Source organism: Hylobates moloch, unplaced genomic scaffold (assembly GCF_009828535.3).
Source record: "Hylobates moloch isolate HMO894 unplaced genomic scaffold, HMol_V3 SCAFFOLD_1, whole genome shotgun sequence".
In the NCBI taxonomy this organism is placed as follows: Eukaryota; Metazoa; Chordata; class Mammalia; order Primates; family Hylobatidae; genus Hylobates; species Hylobates moloch.
The window spans coordinates 138,638,345-138,660,810 of NW_026652276.1; the positions used below are offsets into that span (position 1 = coordinate 138,638,345).

General features: G+C 37.1%; 1 protein-coding gene and 1 pseudogene across 1 annotated transcript in view; both read right to left on the reverse strand.

Moving 5' to 3' along the window:
* Window positions 1–14,148: 14,148 nt before the first annotated feature.
* LOC116812604 (26S proteasome regulatory subunit 8-like) lies at window positions 14,149–16,512 on the reverse strand (annotated as a pseudogene).
* A 3,856-nt stretch (window positions 16,513–20,368) lies between these two features.
* The window catches only part of ZNRF2 (zinc and ring finger 2), a 93,486-nt gene continuing 91,388 nt past the window's right edge, over window positions 20,369–22,466 (reverse strand). Inside the window, exon 5 of the mRNA XM_032758411.2 lies at window positions 20,369–20,899. The gene's annotated coding sequence lies outside the window, so the exon portion shown is untranslated. The remainder of the gene's footprint in view (window positions 20,900–22,466) is intronic.

A 22,466-nucleotide genomic window follows, 5' to 3' on the forward strand; every position in this document is an offset into this window, starting at 1 on the left:
AGAAAATTTTTGCAACCTACTCATCTGACAAAGGGCTAATATCCAGAATCTACAATGAACTCAAACAAATTTACAAGAAAAAAACAAACAACCCCATCAAAAAGTGGGCAGAGGACATGAACAGACACTTCTCAAAAGAAGACATTTATGCAGCCAAAAAACACATGAAGAAATGCTCATCATCACTGGCCATCAGAGAAATGCAAATCAAAACCACAGTGAGATACCATCTCACACCAGTTAGAATGGCCATCATTAAAAAATCAGGAAACAACAGGTGCTGGAGAGGATGTGGAGAAATAGGAACACTTTTACACTGTTGGTGGGACTGTAAACTAGTTCAACCATTGTGGAAGTCAGTGTGGCGATTCCTCAGGGATCTCGAACTAGAAATACCATTTGACCCAGCCATCCCATTACTGGGTATATACCCAAAGGACTATAAATCATGCTGCTATAAAGACACATGCACACGTATGTTTATTGCAGCACTATTCACAATAGCAAAGAGTTGGAACCAACCCAAATGTCCAACAACGATAGACTGGATTAAGAAAATGTGGCACATATACACCATGGAATACTATGCAGCCATAAAAAATGATGAGTTCGTGTCCTTTGTAGGGACATGGATGAAACTGGAAAACATCATTCTCAGTAAACTATCGCAAGGACAAAAAACCAAACACCGCATGTTCTCACTCATAGGTGGGAATTGAACAATGAGAACTCATGGACACAGGAAGGGGAACATCACACTCCGGGGACTGTTGTGGGGTTGGGGGAGTGGGAGGGACAGCATTAGGAGATACACCTAATGCTAAATGACGAGTTAATGGGTGCAGGAAATCAACATGGCACATGGATACATATGTAACAAACCTGCACATTGTGCACATGTACCCTAAAACCCTAAAGTATAAAAAAAAAAAAAAAAGAAATAGAACTATGATTTAAACAAAAACAAACAAACAAAAAAAAGAACATTCCATGCTCATGGGTTGGAAGAATCAATATCATGAAAATGGCCATACTGCCCAAGGCAATTTATAGATTCAATGCCATCCCCATCAAGCTACCAATGACTTTCTTCACAGAATTGGAAAAAACTACTTTAAAGTTCATATGGAACCAAAAAAGAGCCCGCATCGCCAAGTCAATCCTAAGCCAAAAGAACAAAGCTGGAGGCATCACGCTACCTGACTTCAAACTATACTACAAGGCTACAGTAACCAAAACAGCATGGTACTGGTACCAAAACAGAGACATAGATCAATGGAACAGAACAGAGCCCTCAGAAATAATGCCACATATCTACAACTATCTGATCTTTGACAAACCTGACAAAAACAAGCAATGGGATAAGGATTCCCTATTTAATAAATGGTGCTGGGAAAACTGGCTAGCCATATGTAGAAAGCTGAAACTGGATCCCTTCCTTACACCTTATATAAAAATTAATTCAAGATGGATTAAAGACTTACATGTTAGACCTAAAACCATAAAAACCCTAGAAGAAAACCTAGGCAATACCATTCAGGACATAGGCATGGGCAAGGACTTCATGTCTAAAACACCAAAAACAATGGCAACAAAAGCCAAAATTGACAAATGGGATCTAATTAAACTAAAGAGGTTCTGCACAGCAAAAGAAACTACCATCAGAGTGAACAGGCAACCTACAAAATGAGAGGTATTCCTTTATTGCAATACAAAACTGACTAAGACATATACAAATACTTATGAACTGGAATGATCTAATCTCAAGGTCAAGCACCGTAGAAAATTCTTACATTTCTCAGCCCAAGAACACTTTCCAATCTCAAAATATATTACAAAAATGCAGTCATCAAGACTGTATGGTACTGGCCTAATAGATATAGCTCAATGGAATAAAATGAACAGTTCTGAAGTAAATCCATACATTTACAGTCAACTGATTTTCAACAACAGAGGCAAGATGACAGTTCATGAGGAAAGAATAGTTTTTTCAACAAATGATGCTGGAACAACTGGACATCCACATGCAAAAGATTAAAGTTGGACCCCCTACCCCATCCCACTTCATACTGTACATAAAAATTCACTGCAGATGTATCAGAGACCTAAATAAGAGCCAATGTTATAAAATCCTTAGAAGAAAACAAAGGTGCAAATCCTAATGACCTTCGATTAGGCTATTGCTCCTAGATGACACTGAAAGCATAAGCAGCCAAATAAAAGTTAGATAAATTTGACTTCATCAAAATAGGAACTTCTGTGCTGCAAAGGTTGCTATTAAAAAAGTAAAAAGACAACCCACACAATGAAAATATTTGCAAATCACATATATGATAAGGGTCTAGATACAAGTTTGTCTAGTCCACCTTATTTTGTTGTTGTTTTTGTTCTGTTTTGTTTTTAGAGTTTAGCAGCCTGAAGCCATGGTTTTTAGTTTCTGTCTCTAGTGATAAGCAGAAAAGAGGGATGAGGAAGGGGCTTTACCGGCCCAACCAGAAACAGAAACTAAGAACACATGACTGTATTCTCTCCCTTGGACACCCCTGGTGACTCTAGAACATATAAAGAACTCTTAAAAATGCTACAGTAGAATTTTTAAATGAGCAAAGATTTGAATAGACATTTCTCCAAAGAGATATATAAATGGCCAATAAGCATGAAAATATGCTCAACATAGTCACCAGGATATGTAAATTAAAGCCATGAGATGCAACCTGATAGCTGTTTTATTATAGGATAGCTATAATAAAAAAGATGGACAATAACAAGTGTTGACAAAGATGTGGAGAAACTGGAACCCTGATAATGACATTGCTGTTGGGAATGTAAAATGGTGGAGTCAAAAGTTTGGCAGTTGTCAGGAAGTTAAACACAGAGTTATCATATGACCCAGCAAATCTACTCCTAGGTATATGCCCAAGGGAATTGAAAACACATTCACACCAAGACCTATACACTAATGCTCATGGTAGCATTATTCATAACAGCCAAAGAGTGAAAACAGTCCCAATTTCCATAAACAAAATGTGGTACATACAATGGAATATGATTCAACCACGAAAAAAAATAAAGTACGAACATGGGTTACAACATGAGGGAACCTTGAAAACATGATGCTGAATGAAAGAAATCAACAGTAAAGGCCACCTGTTGTATGATTCTCTTTAATAAAATGTCCAGAATAGACAGATCCATAGAGACAGAAAGTAGGTTAGTTATTTGGGGGCAAAGAGGGAAGGGGGAAATGGAGGGCGACCACTAATGAGCATAGGATTTCTTTTTAAAGTGATGTAAATGTTCTGGAATCCATGGTGATGGCTGTACAATCTTGTGAATATGCTAAAAAAACACTCTGAATTGTACACTTCAAAATGGTGAATTTTATGGCATATAAATATCTCAATTAAAAATGACAAAAAAAGGATAATGGCAAACTTCTTGTCTGAAGCTATGTAAGACAAAAGAGTAGAACAACAACTTTAAAGTGCTGAAAGACAACACAACAAACAAAAGACAATCTAGAATTCTAGGCCTAGCAAAAATTTCTTTCAAAACTGAAGGTGATTATTTCAAGATTTACTGTAATTCTACAGTAATCAAGGTAGTGTTATATTAACATAGACATATAAATTAATGGAATAGAATAGAGCCCAGAAACAAGTCTACACATAGAAGGTTATCTGATTTGCAACAAAGATGGAAAGTTAATTCAATAGGGAAAAGGTATTCATTTTACCAAATGACCTAGAACAAACTGGAGAGTGATATGGTTAAGCATGAACCTCAGCCCTTATCCTCACAACAGACAATAATTAACTCAAATTCTATCACAGATCTGAATCTAAGAGCCATAGAGAAAATCTTTTGTAACTTTGTATTAGGCAACAATTTCTTAGGACAAAAAAAGGCAAGAAAACAGGAAAGAATAAACTAATACATTTGACATCGAAATTTAAAACTTTTGCTCTTTCAAAGGCACTATTAAGAAAATAGAAAGGCAAGCACAGATTGAGAATGCATTTGCAAATTACATATCTAAGACTTGTATAAAAAACAAAGAACTCTTACAACTCATTAATAAGATATACAACTGCAACTTCAGCAAAGTCTCAGGATACAAAATCAATGTGCAAAATTCACAAGCATTCCTATACACCAATAATAGACAGCCACAACATGAGTGAACTCCCCTTCACAATTGCCACAAAGAGAAAATGCCTAGGGATACAACTCACAAGTGATATGAAGGACCTCTTCAAAATAAGAGAGGACATAAACAAATGGAAAAACATTCCATGCTCATGGATAGGAGGAATCAATATTGTGAAAATGGCCATACAGCCCAAAGTAATTTATAGATTCAATGCCATCCCCATCAAACTACCACTGACTTTCTTCACAGAATTGGAAAAAACTACTTTAAATTTCATATGGAACCAAAAAAGAGCCCGTATAGCCAAGACAATCCTAAGCAAAAAGAACAAAGCTGCAAGCATCACGCTACCTGACTTTAAATTATACTACAAGGCTATGGTAACCAAAACAGCATGGTACTGGTACCAAACAGATATACAAACCAATGGAACAGAACAGAGGCCTTGGAAATAATGCCACACATCTACAATCATCTGTTCTTTGACAAACCTGACAAAAACAAGCAATGAGGAAGGGATTCCCTATTTAATAAATGGTGTTGGGAAAACCGGCTAGCCATATGCAGAAAACTGAAACTGGTCCCCCTTCCTTACACCTTATACAAAAATTAACTCAAGACAGATTAAAGACTTAAATGTAAGACCTAAAACCATAAAACCCTAGAAGAAAACCTAGGCAATACCATTCAGGACATAGGCATGGGCAAAGACTTCATGACTAAAACACCAAAATCAATGGCAACAAAGGCCAAAATTGACAAATGGATCTAATTAAAGAGCTTCTACATAGCAAAAGAAACTATCATCAGAGTGAACAGGCAACCTACAGAATGGGAGAAAATTTTTGCAATCTATCCATCTGAAAAGGGCTAATATCCAGAATCTACAAGGAAGCTAAACAAATTTACAAGAAAAAAACAAGCAGCCCCATCAAAAAGTGGGCAAAGAATATGACAGACACTTCTCAAAAGAAGACATTTATGTGGCCAACAAACTTATGGAAAAAAAGCTCATCATCACTGGTCATTAGAGAAATGCAAATCAAAACCACAATGTTATACTATTCTCATGCCAGTTAGAATGACAATCATTAAAAAGTCAGGAAACAACAGATGCTGGAGGGGATGTGGAGAAATAGGAACAATTTTACACTGTTGGTGGGACTGTAAATTAGTTCAAGCATTATGGAAGACAGTGTGGCGATTCCTCAAGGATCTAGAACTAGAAATACCATTGACCCAGCAATCCCATTACTGGGTATATACCCAAAGGATTATTAAATCATTCTGCTATAAAGGCACATGCACACATGCAGCACCATTCACAACAGCAAAGACTTGGAACCAACCCAAATGCCCATCAGCGATAGACTGGATAAAGAAAATGTGACACATACACACCACGGAATACTATGCAGCCATAAAAAAGGATGAGTTCCTGTCCTTTGCAGGGACATGGATGAAACTGGAAACCATCATTCTCAGCAAACTAACACAGAAACAGAAAACCAAACACCGCATGTTCTCATTCATAAGTGGGAGCTGAACAATGAGAACACCTGGACACAGGGAGGGGAACATCACACAATGGGGTCTGTCAGGGGGTGGGGGGCTAGGGGAGGCATAGCATTAGGAAAAATACCTAATGTGGATGACGGGTTAATGAGTGCAGCAGACCATCATGGCACATGTATATCTATGTAACAAACCTGCATGTTCTCCACATGTATCCCAGAACTTAAATTAAAAAAAAAAAAAAAAAGCATCCCAATGAGATTATAGGAACATCTGAGTAATGAGTTTGGCAAATTTTCTCCCCAAAAAGCAATGATAAAACTTGACAAAACTGCGAAAATACTCATTTCAGAATTCTGAGAACTAATGCATGCAACAAGCTGAGAAATATTTACTCAAGAAAACCTACTGAACCTTGGTTAGAACAGTGAGAGTCTGTGGCATTATAGTCTGAGGCTGCCCCTGTCTCACTCTCTCCCAGTCCTTCAAGTTCTGTGGCACTATAGTTCTACCAGGGTGGGCAGGCTGTCAAGGCCTGCAGCCTCCCTGTTGGAGGGGGCTAAACTGATATGGAGCAGAATGTGGGAAAAATACACATACGGGAGTGTTGTCGAAAACAATACCTATCTGAGGGCTGGGCGCAGTGGCTCACGCCTGTAATCCCAGCACTTTGGGAGGACGAGGCGGGTGGGTCACAAGGTCAGGAGATCGAGACCATCCTGGCTAACACAGTGAAACCCCATCTCTACTAAAAATACAAAAAATTAGCCAGGCGAGGTGGCGGGCGCCTGTAGTCCCAGCTACTCAGGAGGCTGAGGCAGGAGAATGGCGTGAACCCCGGGGGACGGAGCCTGCAGTGAGCCGAGATTGCGCCACTGCACTCCAGCCTGGGCGACAGCGAGACTCTGTCTCAAAAAAAAAGAAAAAAGAAAACAATACCTATCTGGACAGCAAACAGGGAAGGCCAAAATTTTACCTAGATTGAGATACTGGCTGGGGCAAGCCACAGATGGGCAAAACAGCCAGGAATTTAACAGACCTAGGGAATGAGGTAACAGTGAGCATGGTGTGTAAAGCTGCACACATATGACCCAGCAATTGTACTTCTAAATACTTACCCAAAACAAATGAAAACATATGTCCAAACAAAAAACTGAAGGCAAACGTTCATACAGGCATTATTCATAAAAGCCCCAAAAGTGGAGACGATACAATTTATCAACTGGCAAGTGGATAAACAAATGTGGTATATCTATACAATAGAATGAGTTTTTAAAAATTATTTTTGCTATTCAGCAAAAAGGGGAAGAATTATACATGCTAAACATGGGTGATCTCCAGAAACAATTATGTTAGGTGAAGCCAAATGTAAATGACTCTATTTTGTATCATACCATTTATATATAATATCTAGTCAAGGAAAATCTATGGAGACAGAAAGCTGATTAGTGGTTGCCTAGGTCTAGAGGAGGGGAAAATGGAGGGTGATTGCTAATGAGTACATCTTTAGGGTGATATAAATATTCTAAAACTGATTATGCTAAGGACTGTACAACTCCAAAAATATATGAAAAACCATTTAATTGTATACTTTTAGTAGGTAGATTTTTATGGTATGTAAATTACCAGCCTGGGCAACAGAGCGAGACTCCGTCTCAAAAAAAAAAAAAAAAAAAAATTAAACCTCAATAAACCTGTTAAAAATAATGGTATGAAGAACTGAACAGACCTTTCACCAAAGAAGCTGCAGGAATGGCAAATAAGCATATAAAAAGATGATTCATGTCATTAGTGGTTAAGTAGATTCCAACTAAAACCACGAGATACCACTACATACCCACTATAATGGCCAAAATTAAAAAGACCAACACCAGCATGTGTTGGCAATAATGGGGTAAAACTGCAACCCTCATACATTGCTGCTGGAAATGTAACATGGCACGGCTACTTTGGAAAACGGGTTGGCAGTATTTTACAAAGTTAAACAAATACCACATGACTCGGCAGTTTCATCCCTAGGAATTTACTGAAGAGAAATGAAATCACCTGTTCACACAAAGATTTATATTCAAACGTTCATAGTAACTTTATTCATAATAGCCCCAAACTAGAAAGAGCCCAGGTGCCCACCAATAGGAGAATAACAAACTGTAGCATATTCATTTAATGGAACATTACTACTGATTCAAGCGATGTCTTGCGATGATTCAGGCAACATCATTGCATCTGTGATGTTTCTCAGACACTATGCTGAGCAAAACAAAGTACATACTGAATGATTTCATCTAATCCACAGTGACACAGAGCAGATCAATGAAGAGCAGATCAATGACTACCTAGGGCTGTGGGTTGATGGGTGGGAACCCAGTATTAAGAGACTTGAATAACTTTTGAGGGGTGATGAAAATATTCTCATTTTGGTTGTGGTGATAGTCACACAGGTGCATATGTCTTGTCCAAATTAATCAGACTGTACATGCATACTGTTTTTGTTGCATGCAAATTGTAACTTAATAAAGTTGCCTTTACGGAGGTTGCAGTGAGCTAAGATCTCGCCACTGCACTCCAACCTGGGCAACAGAGCAAGACTCTGTCTCAAAAAAATATAAATTAATTAATTTTAAAAAATAAAGTTGCCTTTACAAAGCAATGAAGAAAAAGCTGATTAGAAATATAACACTGTTCTTACTGAAGAAATAGCCCTCTAAAAATGTAAACAAGTTAGGAAATCTGTGTCTGGCTGGCTCTACCTCAATCCTAGTGTTTGAAGTACTTTCACCTACTTTCTCCTTTGTTTTAGTAGCCCTGACACACAGGAAGGTCTGGTACAAGGTATAAAAGTCTTACCGGACGTAGAGTCAAATAAAGGGTTTTCCAATGACCTTAATAACCTCATACCTTATAAGAACTGACACAAATACTTATTCAAGAACTAGGTTTCAAACAGCCTGTTATTTATAGATTTGTGATACTATAAATGATTAAGCCCCATTAGGGCAGGCACTATTCATTTTCCCCATCAATGTATATGTAGTGTCTCACACAGTGTCTTTCATCTATCAAATGTTCAAGAAATACGTGCTAAATGTATGAACCAACACAACCAACCATATGTGCTAAATGAATGAATGCTAAATGAATGAATGATAGTGCCTGCATTCTAGTTCAAGTAACTCCTGTACACATTCTTCTTCAGGGAGATAAGAATTCTGAAGATTACCAGGTAACTGTTAAGAATGAAAATCAGACTAGAGTTACATACTTAGGCTTCAATAGCTTTCTACTGATCGATGTGAGTGTAGCATCACATCATTTTTCATTCCTAGTTCGTGTTCCTAGTTGCTTATGGCATTTTATTCAATGACTCATTGATGGTCACTGCTTCAGAAGGGAGAGAAAATGAGGACAAATCAGATATTTTGAATGTCAAAGTCAAGTTCTTTAAATCCAAAGGAAAAGAATTGCCTGGAAGCCAAAGGCTTTTGATTTCTCAGAGCCATTCTGGAGGTAAAAAGAGCTTTTTGGAATCTACAAATTCTTTGTGAAAATTAAGGATCAGAGCCCGGCTGAATTAGACATTGTCCTATAAACCAGATTTGGGGAGAATGCATAACGATGCCAGAGCAGTTTTCTCATCCAAAAAGAGTCAAGAGTTTGATCAAGCAGGAAAGAAAATTGAAAGGAATATAGCTACAGCTTAGTTACAGAGGTCTGAGACATTCTTGGCACCCTTTCCTCTTCATAGGTTCACCCCTATTTTTGAGGTGTATGAGAAAACCTTTGATAGGTTGTACACTGGCTATACAACAGAATCACACTAGATTAACTAAGAATCTCTGGGGTGAGGTCAAGACCTTAATATATTTAAAGAGATGCCTCTATACGTCCTTCCTACCTCCTGAGTTGACCTAATGTTAAGCCAAGTATTGAGAACCACTGGCTTACGGGGATCCCAAAGAAGACAAATGTAATGTCTATCTTCCCACTGTGTATGCCAACCTTATAGACAACCTCCCTGCCAACTCCTGCCCGCTGACTCCGTTCAACACAGCATTTGAGCACAGAATCTCTAGGCAAACTACGAAACATCTTACTGAAGACAGTTTAGACTTGACTACTGGTGCCTCTTATGCCGGATTTTGAAGAGTCAGCTTTGTGAATTGAGGGTTTGGTGGACAAGTTTGACAGTTTAAGCACTGACGTGGGCAGGAAGCCAACTATTAGCTGGAAGGTCTGAAACCCACGAAAATGTCCCCATAGAACTCAACACAAGGGACAAATCTGACTAGAGCTATTCACCAGCATCACTCACAATTCCTGATGATTATTTGGCCAAAGTCTCACAAACTGCAATTCCTAACTATATCACTGACCAGGTGTTCAAAGCCCATGTGCCCTCACCAAAAACCATAATCACAATGAAAGCCAATGCTATGTATGAATGTACGTGAAGATGATTCATTAGACCCTCAACCTTTTAAAGATACTTCCAGCTCTTTCATTTAAAAATAAGGAAACTGGGCCTGGCGCAGTGGCCCACGCCTGTAATCCTAGCACTTTGGGAGGCCGAGGCGGGTGGATCACGAGGTCAGGAGATCGAGACCATCCTGGCTAACACTGTGAAACCCCGTCTCTACTAAAAATACAAAAAAAAAAAAAAAAAAATTAGCCAGGCGAGGTGGCAGGCACCTGTAGTCCCAGCTACTCGGGAGGCTGAGGCAGAAGAATGGCGTGAATCCGGGAGGCATAGCTTGCAGTGAGCCGAGATCGCGCCACTGCACTCCAGCCTGGGTGACAGAGCGAGACTCTGTCTCTAAAAAAATAGAAAAATAAATAAATATGAGGAAACTGCCTCAATTTTAGTAATAATTTAGGACAAGTTCTGCTCAGGTGCAGCAGTTAAATAAACTTTGAAAGAGACCCAAGAGTCTTCACAAAGTTGGAATTAGAAGGCCTTCGGAAATACTCAGGTAAGGATAGATAGGAGTAGAAGTGTCTCCCAGAGTCGTCTGGACCTGTGCTGCCAGCACAGTAGCCACTGGTCACATATGATTCTTGATAACTTAAAATGTGGCTATAGTCCTGAATAGAGATGGGCTGTAAGTGTAAAATACACACCAGATTTCAAAGACTAAATATATGCTAAAACAATAGTTTGGATATTAAATACCTTTGGCCTTTGCAACACTTGAATTCCAACAACAGATGAACTTTATATACCATTTGATGAATATCATCTATTTGGATAATATCCTTAGTATTTACAGATTTAATAATATTCCAAGTGTTAATGTGCTACCTTGAAAGGTAGGCACACAGGCTTTGATGATATTAGTTATTTGGTATTTTTCTGAAATATAAATTTGTATTTGCTAACACTGTAGAGTCTATGTTCAGTTACCCAACTAGTTATCTTGCCACCAAATGATCAAGCCAATTAGAAAGCATTAAATCTCAAGGTGACTTTGTTAGAAAGATATTTTTTAGTTACATACTCTTTAAATCTCTTAATATACATTAAATTAGAAGGTTCAAAGAAAACATTACTATAAAAATAAGGCACTACATGGCAGAATTTTAAAACCCTGCTTTATAATTACAGCATCATTAAGGTACTGCAGAAAAATCATTGTTATTTTTACTCATTTTATGTGGAAAGTCAAATCTTAAACCATGTGGTAATATTTATAAAAACAGGTGCTTTGGCATCTTTGAATATCTCCCTGTCAGGTATTAAGTTTACAATATTTTCACAGGCCTTGCATTGTAGGAATTCTTGGTCTAGGAAGTCCTAAGTTAACTTTAAGAGAAACTTGTGAAAAGTTGGTGTTTCCATGAGTATGTTGTTATCAAATTAGGGAACCCATGAGGAGAGTTGCCTCCTTGACCCACAAGGATATCCCAAGGTTTCTGTTGCTCTTCCAAGAAATGTAAGTGTACCAGTATTCGTTTCCTGACTTTTGCTAAACAAAAAAGATTATGATGGGGCCAGCAGCAACTCATAGCCTTCCAAGAAATCATAAATCTCTTCTGGTCCTCCTCTTACCTAGGCCAACCCAACCTATCTTAACAACAGCATGCATCAGGAGAGCAGGCTCTATCTTTCCCATATGTCTACTTCTACAAGACTTTGCTTCCAACAGATTTACTTGTGTTGTGAAGATCGGAGAAGACTGGTACAATGGAGAGAGTATGGGACAAATGAACCAAAGGGAAAACCTCAAGAATGCTTCAGAGTGCATTTCAGCATCTCACTAAGTAAACCCAGGAAAGCATGGCTGCATTCCAATAAGCAGCTAGAGCTAAGCAGGGAGGGCACACGAGGATAAGTCCAACCCAACTAACCTAGACGTCGTTAAACTAGCTCAACTATCTCACTTATCACATACTTACTGACATTTGGGTAGAGACACCTCCTGCACCCTGATAGATACTGCTATGATTTGAATGTTTGCCCCCAGTGAAACTTGTGCTAAAACTTGATCCCCAATGTATCAGTATTAAGAGGTAGGGCCTTTAAGTGGTGATTGGGTCATGAGGGCTATGTCCCCATAAATGGATTAATCTATGCATGGATTAATGGTTATTATCAAGGGACTGGGTTAGTTACCACAAATGGGTCTGTTACAAAAGCTAGTTTGGTTCTCTCTTGTGAACTCCCTCACCAAGTGATGCACTGTGCTGCCTCTGGACTCTGCAGCACTGGCAATAGAATGGACAACTAGAACTTGTCCCAGATGCTCTCTAAATCTTTAAGTTTTGTTCTTCTGTACTTGCTTTCCCTATTTTCATTGCTTTAGTTCTGCCCCTCATCATCTTGCCTGAATTAGTATAAATTTTCTAACAGGTCTCTCTGCCTCCAGTCTCATACCCCTCTAACCTTAAGTATAAATGTGATTATCTTTTTCCTGTTTGAAATCCTCCAATTATAGTTTAAGACACAAATCTCTTCATGATTTATCACCTGTTTACCTCTTCAGACATAGCAACTTTTTTTTTTTTTTTTTTTGGAGACAGAGTCTCATTCTATTGCCCAGGCTAGAGTGCAGTGGCACAATCTCAGCTCACTGCAACCTCCGCCTCCTGGGCTCATGCCTCAGCCTTCCAAGTAGCTGGGGCTACAGGTGCACACTACCGCGCCCAGCTAATTTTTCTATTTTTAGTAGAGATGGGGTTTCATCATGTTGGCCAGGCTGGTCTCAAACTCCTGGCCTCAGGTGGTGATCCACCCTGCCTCGGCCTCCCAAAGTGCTAGGATTACAGGTGTGAGCCACTGTGCCTGGCCAACAACCTTTTTTTTTTTTTTTTTTTTTTTTTTTTTTTTTTTTTTTTTTTTGAGGCAAGAGTCTCGCTCTGTTGCCAGGTTGGAGTACAGTGGCACAATCTCAGTTCACTGCAACCTCTACCTCCTGGGTTCAAGCAATTCTCCTGCCTCGGCCTCCCGAGTAGCTGGGACTACAGGCGCACACCACACCCAGCTAATTTTTGTATTTTTAGTAGAGACAGGGTTTCACTGTGTTGGCCAGTTTGGTCTCAATCTCTTGATCTCATGATCCGTCCGCCTCCGCCTCCCAAAGCATAGCAACTCTGTAAGAGTGTCTTGCTTTCCTCCTATGTTTGTATGTGCTAAGCTTTTTGCCTTGGGAATACTCTTCCCAAACTTTCCACTTTGCATGTTCCACATCCCCTAGAGCTATGTTCTATTTGTTCTTAAATACTTAAGTTTAATCACTCTCTTGCCTAGTCTGAATAACTTTCCTTTGTACCTCTACAACACCTTATACATATGTCTATCAGAGCTTTTATTGTTCTCTATTACATGCTTGCTTGCTTTACTCACTAAAAATTCAGTTCCTAGAGATCAGCTGTCTTATATCTACATTCTTGGTCCATACAATCTGCAGAATCAAGTAGTGCTTTATAGGTGCTGATATAGTAAAGTCACTGGGTTTTAGTGAGTGGAAATCAGCACCCATAATGTTCTCTGTTATACCTAGGATTCTTTAAACACTTCAGTTAAGGTCTTAGATATTACTACTACACCTCATGACTGGAGAGAATACTAAAATTATTCATAAATGGGCACAAATATGTTTGTTTACACTAGCCACTAACATTATTAAGTGTTTACTGTGTGTCTGGTGCTTACATACATGTACTTTTCTAATTAATCCTCACATCAACCCTGATGTAGGCAGTATTATCGCTTTTTACAAACAAAGTTGGTGGCGGGGGAGAGGGGGAGGCCTCTATCTTGCCCAGTGTCCCTAAGACTGTTTCCAGAACTCATGTTCTTACACTAGGAAACTCAATACCTTTAACATCATGAAAATTGTGCTTCAAAAGATTTTTTACTTTTTTTTTCAAAACATAATGAAGCGTTACTAAATACAAGCTAAATTTTAAAAGTTATTGATTATACGCTAGCAGATCATCCCGCCCCAAAACTTTTAAAATTTAGCTTCGGCATTGGCCTTGTCCCATTGAGTTTTATTGTAGGGATACAGACAAAGGATGTCCACTCAATTCCATAGTTTCTTGATGGACATGTTTTTCCTCGCTGTCCTTTGGCATGTCCTTTGGCATGAGATAGGACTTTGGACTACCTCAAAGTCCTTCTGAGTGACATGGACTCACTGTTCAGGGCATACATGCCGGTTTCTGTGCACATGCCCTTCACTTCAGCCCGATGCTCCTGGCATAAGCTCAGCAATTTTTCTCAGGTTGATCCCCTGGGTCAGGTTCATTTCTGAGAATGAATCTTCAAAGTGTCCAGCCAGGCCTACTCATTGCGGGGTGGGAATTCAATTTTTCTGTCAATGTGCCCTGGGCAAAGCAGTGCCGAGTCCAGGATATCAATCGTATTAGTAGCCAGGATAAACCGTGATACTCTTGATGGCCTCAAAGCCATCCTCGAAGCATTGTCTGCTGCACTTCACTGTTCCCTCCAGCATCTCCCTCCAGCTCTGAGGAGCCGAAAGAGTTGATTTCATCCATGAAGATGACAGATGAGCATTTTCTCTGCCATCACAGAAATTCCCCAATGAATTTCTGTACCAATTCAGAGCCAGAGACATGAATAAAGGTACAGTCCCTATGATGAGCCAGAGCCCAGGCCAACAGTGTCTTCCAAGCAGCATTCCCTTGGGCTGTGCAATGCTCAGTGCCTTGAAGAGCTCGGGATGCTTAGCAGGCAGGTCGATCACTTCTTTGATCTCCTTGATCTGCCTATCCAGTCTACCAATCATTTCATAAGTCGAATCTGGTACTTCCTTCACCATCATCAGTGACACCAATGAGCCCACCTTGTTGGGTAGGATCTTGTATAAAGTGTAGCTGTCATTTCTTAGAACCACCAAGGAACTGGGTGTCTCATCACTGATGCTGATATTTTTGTCCACATCTACGACAAACTTGTCCTTGGGATGCACCTTGACCAACATTTTCTTCTTATCCATGGCCTGGACTACTTCCCTGACACAGGAGTCCTATTCCTGCAAGCAGCTGTAGCTCCTCCTGTAATAGGCACACTTTAGCATTTAATTCATTCCTGTGCACCTGCCACCTCCAGAGGTTTTGGGTCTTATCATTCAAAATCAGCTGCAAATGCACCTGGAGTTCAGAACTGTTCCTTGTGGCTTTCCCCCATCCAATTTATATTGCAGTTGACCCTGGAGTTCTTCAATCTTGGACAGATAATACTGGCAGAGTCCACTGCCTGCCTTTTCCTCCTCCAACTCCATCTGCTGTGGTCCGTCAAGCGCCATCTTGTCTTTTCAGCAGAGAACGCTGGCATCTACTTCCCTCCCCAAAACTTAACAGCTGTCCAATCATATTTCAATTACAACATTTACATATAGGTTTTACATCAGAAATGTCAAAGTACATCTTTTACTAATGGTTAATGTAACAAAGAGAGACTTCTTTGCCCATTACTAATACAAGCATTATTACTTATTATAGAATTTTCATTAATAATCTTAAATTCAATTTTGTGGGAATGGATATACAAAAATAAAGAAGCCATAACATTAATTCATGGTATTTTTCAGCATTCAGTTATTTCTTAGTTTTATTGCAATTCATTGTCAACTTCTAGATAGAAGGGAGAATATGACAAATTTCCCTGAAAGCACTCTTCTCTTATTTTCTACTTCTAAATAATGGGATAATTTAGCAAGATCATTTGGGAGTTTTATTTATTAAAATATGAATAATGAGTTTTTCCATTTCAGCTTAGAATATACTAATACAAGTTTTTCCTAATACGTTTTCTCTGTCTTGTAATTGATGCTTTTGATATCTTATTTAACAGGAAAATACCTAAGAGAGAAAATTAAGGTGTTACAGAAAGAGTTGTGGAAACCATGAATAAAGCAATAGAGCCACGATTTTCAATGAAACTCACATAAACGGTTATTATAAAGAAAGAAAATGTAATAGGCTAGTGTAATAAAGAACAGGATCACCAAATTCCAAAATCTCTTTTGCCTCTATAAGGGTCTGCTAACTGTATTATATGCACATAGGTACTCAAAATGCTACTAATAATCAAACCTTTTGAGATTTTGGTACCAGAATTACCAGTAACAGGATATAAGCAGAACTTTAAGTTTATCAAACATAAATCATTAGTACCTACCAATTTCAACCTAATAAGTCAGAAAAGGCATGAGAATTTAGTAATAGGAGAACTTTGTCATTTCCAGTGCCAGGACTAGGGGTCCTGACAGGTACCTCACTGTACAGGTCAGAGCTAAGAAACACAATGTTGGTTCATGTACAACACTGGCTCATAGAAAACACAATTTTATCACTTAAAATTTTTCATTTATTTCTGGGATGTTTGTTTATGCCACGCTATTCTTTGTCTCTCCATAAATAAGCAACCAAAAATCTCTCTTATTATTAGCCACTGGTCTAAAATTAATGATAGCTTAAATATCTAAAAATAAACCAACCCCCTCCTCTAAGTACAGTAATGTTGCACTTTCAACTAAAACTAAGTATTAACATATCTGGTTTCCTTCAATGCCTTTCATTTTCCACAGAGAATCAGGTGACTTTGGAGACTGTGTGTTTCACATTTAATACAGGAATTATATGATTTAAAAAGAATATTCAGTTTCCTAGTTTAAGCAAGGCATTCACAAAATATGACACTCAAAGTATTGTTTGGATAAGTTACTACCTAGAAAGGTTTACCAGCTATTCCTGAATATGAATCACTAGTACGAGTATACCACGTAGCAATTTCCTCTAAAGAAAACCAAACAATTTAGTTTTAGAACGAAATGATCTGGGAAGAAAAGAAAAGTAGACAGTAAAACAGAGAATTTAACTACTGTTATTCACAACATAGCAAAGAAAAAATCAGAAGTTACACACTTCAGAAAAAAGGCAATAGGCCAAAGACAAATGTTGACATGCTAGAATTTTTTTTTTTTTTAACTAAGAAAATACCTGTACAAGAACAAGGGACACTGAACAAGGGCACTTCACATTTAACCACTCATTGCCAATAGATACTGAGTTCACCTCAGGGTAAGAAAATGGTCCAAATGAATTAGAAGACTTCCAGCAAGTAACAAACTATACTCATATTTAATAAGCACCATTTACCTCTATGTAGTTTTATATAGTTCTCAGCAATTTGATTTATATGAGAGCTTCCTCTATGAAAGAATAAGATGATTTGGATATTACTATCAGTGCACAGTACGGATGCCAATTAGATGGTAAATTCAATTATTCTTAAATTTTAAAACAACAAGAGTTTCATGCTTTGTTCAAATATAGCTTATTTTTTGAAAAATTCCCCTCTTCCACTCTCCTAAGTTGGTACATAAAGTTAGGTAATATTTACATTGAATTTACAGTCTTTTTCATTTAAAACAATATCAGTATATCTTGCTATAAGATATTAATTTAAGTGATTGTTCTTAACTTCATTATACCCAAACTTAGCAATATGGCTGTGAGTCAAATAAACTTTGAAGAGGAACCTGCCATTTTCATTAATTCATTCAGACTGTAATCTTTGAAATACATATGGCAGATATGCTGAGGCTGGCCCGTTATTTTGGGGCTACATTTTAGTAAAGTAGCTAGTGAGTGAAAACGGAAATAACTATATAACATTTAAAAGAAATATAAGACTTGCACTAAGAAACCAAAACCTACATATTATGTAACATAACCTTTTTAATGTTGTTTTTGCTAACACAAAAAAGTTATACCATTATTTATATTTCAATCACAACATTGCTCTAAAACACAATCTATAATCCGTCTTGTAACCAGATCTGAAAAACACATATTCAGACTATTCTTAGTCTGTATCTCTGGCAAAAAGCCAAAGTAAAACAGAATAATTTTACTTTCTCCTAAACATTCTGGCAAGGGGGGGGGAAAAAGCCAGATCAAAGTAAGATGAGGATTCAAAATTGGCAATAAATCCATTATGGACAAACAGTGGCACTAAAGCAAAATTTCAGAACATATTGCTTTCTATATATGCACGTGTGATCTTATTTGAACATGAGTATTTACAAAGATTCTAGAAAGCTACAACTTGATAACCTAGGCTTTCAATCTTTATTGTATCCCCCATAATAATTAGTTGTCAGTAGTTTCAGCTCAGTATTTAAATATCTATTGTGACTTTATATCTTATTTATACTATTCAGTGTTTGCATAATAGATTTACAAATATTTTAAGTGATATTATACAGAATATTACTTGTATTTTCCAGAATAACGACTTTGACTTTGAATAAAAACTGGAGTATTTGGGCTTTAAAAACATTTTTTCCCCCAATTTCTAAGTTGCTCTTTTTAGGAAGTCACTGATAGAGACTGAATTTAAAGTAAAAATGCCAATTTTGTAAATTTTGTCAAAAAAGGGATTGCTATAAACAGATTTAAGTGAATACTGTTCCAGACAAATATAATAATCAAGTAGCACTTGACACTGACAAACACTGAACTTTCTTTAAAACCATAGGAGCTTCTATTGTAGCAAATGCAGCACAGAACCTTATGACAAAGAGGGGCTAAAAAGTGAATTTAAGCCAATATAGGTTAAAAACTAAACAAGTGAACTATTAAATTGGTGCAAAAGTAATGGCAGGTTTTGCAATGACTTTTGCATTAACCTATCAGAAAATCAACTTCCAGGAGAATATAGTTAATCCCCACAGCTGTAATAAATCTCTTCCTTTAAGAATGGAAGACAACAAAATAATTCTCATCACAAGAGTATACTAGAAATAGAAAATGAATCAATTATTCACATTCTAAGAGGTTTTACTTGAGGGGATTGGGCAGGAGGATATGAAAGCTTACAAAATCAAAAATGTGAAAAAAAATGAATTCAAATTAAGACTTCATGGTAAGAGAGAAAAAAAAAACCAGAAAAAGAATCGTTTCCTTAAGGGACGAATATTTTCCATAACTAGTTAAAAAGCACCTATTAAACTGTGCCTTCAGCTGTCACAATGGAGGTTTTGGATTCCTTTAGCAATTGCAGCATAACAAAAGGCATTTCACAGCATAACTTCAGGGAAAATGTTATCTGATCTGGAATCATACAGAAAGCAATTAAAAACTCTTTAATTATTTATAATACACACATTTTTCTGGGTAGCAGCAGTTGCTCCTGTACTTGCCCTTTTAAAAAACGTGAAACAGAAGCAAGAAAGTAGGGGAAAAAAGTTAGAGAAGATTAAGAGTAGCAGCGTTAAATAAAACAGCAAATTCTTAAATACATTATGAGTAAAGAAAGATTAAAATAAGGAAACAGTACTTACTGTGCAACTTTCAGTTATACCAAGTAAAGTACACCACCTATTCACTGATAACATTTTCCCTATGTTGAAAACACAAAACCTACTTATCTATATTTTTGATATTTAAAAAAAAGACATTCACTATTATAGCCCTGACAATTCTTCCAGTATTTTTAACCATTCAGATGTATTATGTGGGAATATTTATTAACATAATTTTGTTTAACACATTTCTTTCTACACAAACTGAATTTAAAAGTGTCTATAACATTTTCAATTACAGTAATAAAACATGAATAAATTATAAATTAACAAAATCTTCGTATCTACTTTAAAAAATCATTTATCAAATGCTAACCTCCAGATTATCTGGAAAATTAAAGATGCAAATTGCTATAAACCTGGCATCCCAATTAAATTACAGTTTTTGAAGGTATATAAAATCTCCCTCAAATTCCAACATCTACTCCAGAAAATTTTATTTTACCCTTTTCTTAAGTTTACAGCCTGCTAAACATTTTACCCAAATGTGAGAGAACTGCCTGGAGATGCAAAGCACAATAAAATAATTAAGTGAAGAGAACAAACAAAAGATACCCGTTAAAACAGTTATTTTAGCTGGCAGCACTTGAAATTGGTAATCTGTATTTTTTTAAGTTGCATAGCTGCAAGATGATTCACTGCTGATTAACTGTTGAGCAGTTTTAAGAGGATAAGAATATTTAATAAATTGCAATTCAGTAGAATATTCTATATTTAATTAAAATGTAATTATGTAATGTGATTTGCTCTTTGGACTGCATTCTGATATTAAACCTTTAATTTAAAAATATTAACATTTTAGCTTTCCTATGTAGAAGTCTATTTTCCACTTGTGGGGGAAAAAATGGAAGAACTTGAGATCATGGTCTACATTCAGATAATGTTTTTACTGCTTGATTACATTTCTTGGTTTCACATTTAAGACTTTAATTTATAAGAAGTAAATTATATGTTTTTCAATTTAAGAACAGATGAATGCAGAAACATTATGTTGGGGAAAACAAAGAGACCCCAAATTAAAAAATAAAACAAATCAAAACATAACTAGTTGTGCAGCTCTGGAGAACTTAATAAAAAGTAAATCAACTTTTAAATCAGTTAACTTTGGCGTCTGAATACAAAATGTTTATCAGTATTACCTATGTAGATGACTATTAAGGGATATGCAGCATTTTCAAAATCCCTGTGTGTCCTTTGTATGCACGTTTGGTACACTGAGTTCTGTGGTCACTGTCCTCTCTTCGGCAGGGTTTTTTACCCCAGTACGATTGTCCATCTCTGTATTACCAAGTCTCACAAAACTCAGATTTCTGGCTGAGTATGCCTGCGTTTTTGTTTCTCCAGAGACAGATCTTCATATCCTCTTGGTTTTTCAAGCATCTTGTCAAGACAAGAAAACCTGTGTAAAAACAGATTTCCCCATGAACATTGCTTTAGTTACTGTAAGTTTTCATACCCTTACTTACTACTCTGAAAACTCATAAAATCAGTGATCTGGAGAAGAACAGATTAAGAAACAGAAGGATCAATTAAAGTTTAGTCACAAAAAATACATAACAAAGTCATTCCCCTCTCACAATAAGGACTACACCCAAGTAAAGAATGCACACACACGGAGATTTAAAATATTTCTCCCAAATAACTAAATACCCCAAAATAAGTACAGCAATTTTCTAACTAATCAAGACCACAAATACTCATGTCTCTCTATTTTGGGTTGACTATTACATTCTTAGGCTGAAGGGTATCAGAAACGTTGAGCTTTATGGCTACATAGTGCCTTACAAAATGTTTCAACAACACTGAATCCCCCTCAAACCCATATACCTTTAATCTAGGACTATTAAAAAGTATACAAAAATTTATCACTTGATAAATAAGAACAGAAGCAAAAATGTACAAGAGTGAAGATATTCCATGTCTATAAACTTATAAAAATGACTCTTCAAGACCCACAGAAGCAGACTCCATTGGTTTAGATTTCTGTAGACACCTGATTAACAGAGTTCACCCTGCCCATGTAGTAGGCTAGCTTCAAATTCAGGTTCTATATTCGAAAACAAACAAATAAGCAAATATAACACTCACATGTAACATAAGAAAATGGAAATGTTGTTGAAGACCAACAGACATATGCATTTGAGCTATGAGATGAGATGTATGCTCCACATATCCCATAAGCTCACTGTGACACTAAAGGAAAACTTTAGCCGATGAAAGAAAAAAAATTTATACAATATAATTCCACCTCACCAAAAAAAAAAAAAAAAAAAAAAAAAAAAAAAAGCTTATCAGCTCTATGGTCTAAATGTTTGTGTACTCCCAAAATTCCTATGTTGAAATCTAATCTGCAGTGCTATAGTATTAAGAGGTGGGGCCTTTGGAACACGATTAGGTGATGAGGGCTCTGACCACATGAATGCAGTTAGTATCCTTATAGAAGATTGAGGGAATCTGTTGTCCCACCACGTGAGGACACACAGAAGGTGCCATAAATGAGGAATGAGCCCTCATCAGACACCAAATCTACTGGCTGGCACCTTGATCTTAGACTTCCCAGCTTCCAGAACTGTGAGCACTGAATTTCTGTCATGTATAAATTACTCATCTAATGTATTTTCTTATAGCAGCCCAAAATGCACTAAGAAAGACTAAAAAGACAAATTTTATCTATAGATGAAGGATTTAGATGTATTACTTTGGCATGTAAAATACTAAGACAAAAATTTCATTTTGTTAGCATCAGTTTTCAGTACTTCCCTTAAAATGCTTCTATAATTTTAGCCACAGTTTCATTTTGTCTCAAACATAAGGTGAAAATGAAGGCATTCCAAACCTTTTCTATGGTGAAATAAAAACATATGTGCACATATATTCAAAATACCACTCCACCACTATACTTCTCTTACCTAGCATTCTTACTTCCATTCACATTTATTTATTTATTTAGACAGAGACTTGCTACG